We start from the raw sequence: 6,110 nt of genomic DNA, 5'->3' as shown, positions 1-6,110 counted from the left end.
AGGAATATCTGAGGGAGCTACATGCATGCTGGAGGGACACCGGGGCTCTGTCCCGTCTTACATCAGAGGGCCGAACCCTGGCGGCCATGCAGGACACGGCAAAGTTTGGCCTCACCCGTATGCCAGCTGTTGAGCCGACTATTGCATCCCTCATAGTTTCCCCTGAGGAGACCCTGAGGCCCGATGCCAGGTGCCCTCGACCCCAATGTCGGGTCATGGATGACATGTTATCCAGGGCTTATGACACAGCAGCACGCATGGGTCGTATTGGCAACTCCCTCTCCCACCTCATGCTTGCCCTCTCAGCTTCTCTGCAGCAGGCTACTTCCGATGCCTCCACAACCAGCCTCAGTGATGCCTCACTGCAGGCATTTGCGCTCATGTCGAGGGAACTTGGACGGCTGATGTCCACCCTGGTCCAGACTCGCCGCCAGGTTTGGCTGGCGCAGTCACCCCTGTCTGAGGCATGTAGGAGGACCCTCCGTACTATCCCAGTGGAACCGGGTGAGCTGTTTGGGTCAGCTGCTATACAGGCGCTTCAGGGGACTGTTGAGGCTAGCCAGACCAGGCAGCGGTTTTCTGATCTTCGCAGGGACATGCCCGCACCCCGCAGACATAGGGGTCCTATTCTATCCACCCGGGGCCATTTTTGTAGAAGAAAATCAGCGTTATAACTGTGAACTGCCCTTCAATTGAACTAAAAACAAGTTACATAACGTGTTATTGTGATCTGAAGCACCGTTTTTGGGAAATGATTCTCTCGGACAGATAAAGTGTGATTAATCTCTCAAGAGCACCAAAACAACCCCTTACATGGAATTGTTTCCTGTGAGCCCAGAACAAAAGAGGAACCTGCCCAAATTAGGAGTCCAGATGTGTCCTGTTTTGATTCAACAGATTGGTGGAACATAGCAAAAGGAGGCGTGAATTTTGACTATAAGAGTGATCTGTGAAGAGCATTACATCGGGAGTCGTTTCAATATGCTGAACTCGTTGATGTTGGCTTGTTCTTATTAAAACACGACCCGCTGGTGGCAACTCCAGTTGACTCTCTGTCCTCGTCATTTTTCGCTACGACATAATTGGCGCCTCAACGTGGGTTGAGTTGAGGCCGAGACACCTCCTCTACGCCAGCCAACCGACAACCACGCTAAGAGGCCAACAGGTAGGAGATGTTCATATCTCACCATAGATTTATTTCTGTATGGCGCGGTTCTCGCTTGTGTGACAGAGAGGGAGTGTCTGGGGTCCCCTCAGCGGAATCCACGCTCTTTAGCGGAGGAGGAGAGAGGCAGACTGGTGTTTGCTGGTAAAAAAATAAAAAACTAAAACTTGATGTGTTGAAATGATTCAATTTGATCTCCAGCTGTAAAAAGAGAGCTCTCTCGTGTGGTGCAGGCGTACGCAGCATTCTGTTGGCGTGACGCCTGGTTGTGGCCAAGATGAGCTCAAAAGCGGAGTACTCCATGCATCTCTCAAGCTCAAGAGACTTTTGTACGCTAATGACAAAGCGACTGTGTGCTATTGATGAAGCAATTTCTGCAAATAAGTGTAAGGAACTCCAGTGTGGGTTCCAGTGTGAGATACGTAGGTCTTGATACGACTCCTTACTCGAGAGGGAAGAAACGAAAAGACTGGCTTAGATTTAAATAATAAAACTATAATATGGGTCTGTCAGGAGTGGGCTCTGTTTAAGGCAGGACACTACGCTGACGAGACTCAGAAATTTTCTGCAGAAATCTAAATGAGCAGGAAAAGTAATATCTAACTAGACAATAAAATGAATAGTACAGTTTGAAAAGGTGTGCACACGACTGTAACTTATTGACATTACTGATGAAGTAATAGTATAAAGGAGAGATCCTTATGTGACAAAGGGAAGATAACAAAAAGAGACCTGGACAAAAAACTGACTGACAGAGTAATTACTCAGGGTAAACATGGAGAAGAGCTCCCTGAGCCCTTCCCAGAGCATAACCTTCATTGGTGTGGCTCTGGATACAGTCACTATGAGTGCCTGTCCGTCACCCCGACGGGTGGACGACATCCTCCACAGCCTCTCTCCCTTCCAAGGGGTGCCCTACATTCTTTTTCTCCGCCTATTGGGCAAACTGACAGCTGCCTCGGCAGTCGTTCCATTAGGGTTACTGTCACTGCGGCCCCTGCAGATATGGCTGAACAGCTTTCACTTGGATGCCAAGTGGCACAGACACAGGGCAATAGTAGTATCGGAGCAGTGCCTACTCGCTCTATCCCCATGGAGGGAGAGAGCATACCTGGCGAAGGGTGTCCCCATGGGTTCGGTCCCATTCCGCCGAGAGGTGGTCACAACAGATGCCTGCCTCTCAGGATGGGGTGCAGTGTGGCAGAACAGGACTGCTCAGGGGCAGTGGTCTGCTCAGGACCACATAGAGCATGTCAATGTTCTAGAGCTACGGGCCGTGCACCTAGCGCTCAAGCATTTTCTGCCATACTTGAGGGGAAAGCATGTGCTTGTCCGGTCGGACAACACCTCGGCGGTGTTTCACATAAACCATCAAGGGGGCACCAGATCTGCAGAATTGCTACGGGTAGCCCGTGCCCTTCTCACCTGGGCTGCCCCTCATCTTACCAGCCTTCGGGCAATGTACCTACCAGGGGAACAGAACCAGGTCGCAGATTTTCTGTCCTGTCACAAGCCTCCACTGGGGGAGTGGCGGCTTCATCCAGATGTGGTGCAGAACATTTGGGGTCTCTTCGGCAGAGCAGAGGTGGATCTCTTTGCCTCGGAGAGGTCGACCCACTGTCCCCATTGGTTCTCCCTGACGGAGAGGACCAGTCCTCTGGGTCAGGATGCCCTGGCTCACACGTGGCCACAGGGGCTTCTTTATGCCTTTCCACCAGTCCCTCTGATCTTGCCAACACTTCTCAGAGTCCTTCAACAGGGCCACAGACTCTTGTTAGTGGCCCCCTTATGGCCAGCCAGGATCGGGTTCTCCCTACTGCACAGACTCTGCTGCAGGACACCCTGGCGCCTCCCCGACAGGAGGGATCTCCTGTCGCAACTAGGGGGTCGGATTTGGCATCCCAATCCCAGCCGCCTCCAACTATGGGTCTGGCCGCTGGAGGGCCCGACCAGCTGCTGACTGGCTGCATAGAGCCAGTCAGAAGAACTATCCTGAATGCCAGGGCACCATCTACCCGGCTGCAGTACGAAAACAGGTGGGGGCTGTTTTCTGACTGGTGTGTGGTTCGGAACAAGGACCCGGTGCAGTGCCCCGTACCTGTTGTACTTGAGTTTCTGCAGTCCCTGTTAGATAAGGGCCGGTCTCCCGCTACCCTGAGGGTGTACGTGGCCGCTCTGTCATGGCACCATGCTAGGGTCGACAAGGGCACAGTAGGGAGCCACAGACTGGTGTCCCTCTTCCTAAAAGGAGCTCGGCGGTTGCGTCCCCCGAACGCCCCGGCATGGGACCTACATTTGGTATTGGACACCCTGTGCTTGCCTCCTTTTGAACCCCTGGCATGGGCAGAGCCAAGATGGCTGGCAACCAAAACAGTGTTTCTCCTTGCCATCACTTCGGCTAAACGTGTAGGCGAGCTGCATGCCCTGTCGGTGAGTGAATCGTGTCTGAGGTGGAACTCAGATGGATCGGGTGTTACTTTGTGGCCTAATGCAGCATTTCTCCCAAAGGTGCTGACACTCTCTCATATCAACCAGCCTATCCAGCTTGCGGAGTTTGACCCCCCATCGGGAGAGGAGAGGTCAAGGCTGCTGTGCCCAGTGCGGGCCCTCAGAGCTTATGTGGAGGCCACCGCTTGCATACGGCGGTTGGAGCAGCTCTTTATCAGTTATGGTGGGCCTAAGAAGGGCTGTGCTCTTTCGAAACAGCGCCTGTCCCACTGGATAGTGGAAGCCATTGCCCATGCATACAAGGCGAGCGACCGTCCTCTACCATCCGGAGTGAGGGGCCACTCTACCAGGAGTGTCTCCACGTCATGGGCAGCCCTGAGAGGTGTGCCAGTGGAGGATATATGTGCTGCGGCCTCATGGGCCTCACCGAGCACATTCACCAGACACTACAGAGTGAACGTTGCCACCCCTCACCCACTGGGGTGGGTTCTTTGGCCAGCTTCCTCTGCCTGAGCTATACAAGGTGGGTACTTGTGATTCCTCGTGACTCTTTTGGTATAAGTCATCCAGTGTTAAGCACTGCCTCTGGCGGTCAGTAAGGATGAAATAGAACAAAAGTTACGAATGCAACTACGGTTCTATGAATCCTGGATGACCGCCAGAGTTCTTGGTCACTCGGAATCCCGTGAACTCGCAAGAAGATTCCATAGGACTGAGGATGACACCGGAACTTATAGACGACGGGAGTCATCTGAGGTCACGAGTGACTTTGTTGATATAAATATTCGACCTGCGCATGCGAGAGATGGAAGATATCCAGTGTTAAGCACTGCCTCTGGCGGTCATCCAGGATTCATAGAACCGTAGTTACATTCGTAACTTTCGTTTTGTGTGCAGGGTGGACACATTTCAGAGTCTGTGAATCCCATTTTAAAGATAATTTCCCATGTGTAGTGTACTCTACGAATAAGTTTGTATTGAATGACTTAATCCCGTAGCTGTGCCTACGGTGTATAAATGGATATGAATGTTAGTTTGTCCTGATGGGCAGGTGGAACCTTGCATGGTAGCCTCTATCATCAGTGTATGAATGGGTGTGTATGGGTGAATGATGACATGTAGTGTTAAAGTGCTTTAAGTGGTCCAAAGACTATAAAAGTGATATACAAGTACTATATTCTAAGAAGTGATTCTCTCCAATGCTGTGCTTCTGAACCAAATAAGAAAATAAGACTAAAGTGTTATTATGGAAGATGTGTAACACCTTTACTAGTCCATGATGAAAAATGTAGTGGTTTTCTGTTCAATAGGAAGTCAGGATTGTTCCAGATGGGACTTCCATAGTATGCCGTAGCATAGAGGAAGTCTTTCTGTCATGGTGGTGGGAAGTTTATGACCACAATGACCAGATGTCTCTCTGAGACACTATTAGTGCCGGATGTCTGGACATAACACCCGGTCCACATTGCCGACACGCAACCACATGTGTGGCTGCTCTAACCTGTTAACATGGGCCCTGAAATAAAAAGCAAGAGGTTCGGGGAAGCACATGCGCTGCTCATGCAGGTAGTGTGGCCTGGGCATAACTGCAGGTGATTTCCAAGAATGGATCAGACATGAAAAAGATTTGTTCCCAGCTGTATTGTTGCTATCATTGGATAACTTGTGGCCAAATGTAGAAGACAAGGTTGACGAACACTGTTGAATTTTTGTATTTTTAGCTAACCTATACAAGTTTGTGTCGTGAATATGTGTAGTTTTGTTTTGCATCCCTGGAATCACAGAAGTTCCATTTTGTGCACTTAAGATGACAAAAGAAAAAATGGCAAAAAAAAAATGACAACCTATTGAGTCTTATTTCAGCATTTCTTATTCATTGTATGGTAAGACACTCCATGCAATAAAGACGTGCCATTCTTTTTGTTGTAATGAAATCTTGGTTGTTGGACAAAACATTTTTCGAACTGGTATGTTTGCTGCATCAACAGTGTGGCCCCATTTATATTACAAAGGATAATTCTTTATGTGCTTAAGTCATTCTGAAGACGTCCTGAGTCATCAAGTTCTTGGCCTGAGATTACATTTTTTTCAAACTCAACTGCCTGACACACTGTCCAATATGCAATAAAAGGACTCCAGTATCCTGTAGCTTACTGAATACTGTTCTCCAATCAAAAAGATAATATGCTAATTGTGGGATCTCACCTTAGTTGATTGTATAAATGGTGCAATCAACTTTACATCAGAAAACCCGAAATGACCAAACCGTCACTAGTTTTCAACAGTGACAGTAAATATTGGTAAATGTATACAGGCATCTGCTTTACTGAGGACACACTGCCTGAGAAGCAGATCTATGTCGTCATTCTTTCTATCTGCTCTGTCTACCAAGCATGTACAAATTTGCAATGGGTAATGTTGCTATGGCAACAGCAACCTCTCCAATTAAAGCTTTTAGGTAGAGCAGTATTTCAAAAGGAACCCAAGACTAAACCAC

This window comes from Melanostigma gelatinosum (assembly GCF_949748355.1).
Source record: "Melanostigma gelatinosum genome assembly, chromosome: 20".
NCBI lineage: Eukaryota > Metazoa > Chordata > Actinopteri > Perciformes > Zoarcidae > Melanostigma > Melanostigma gelatinosum.
Note: the sequence above shows the minus strand (reverse complement) of the source record.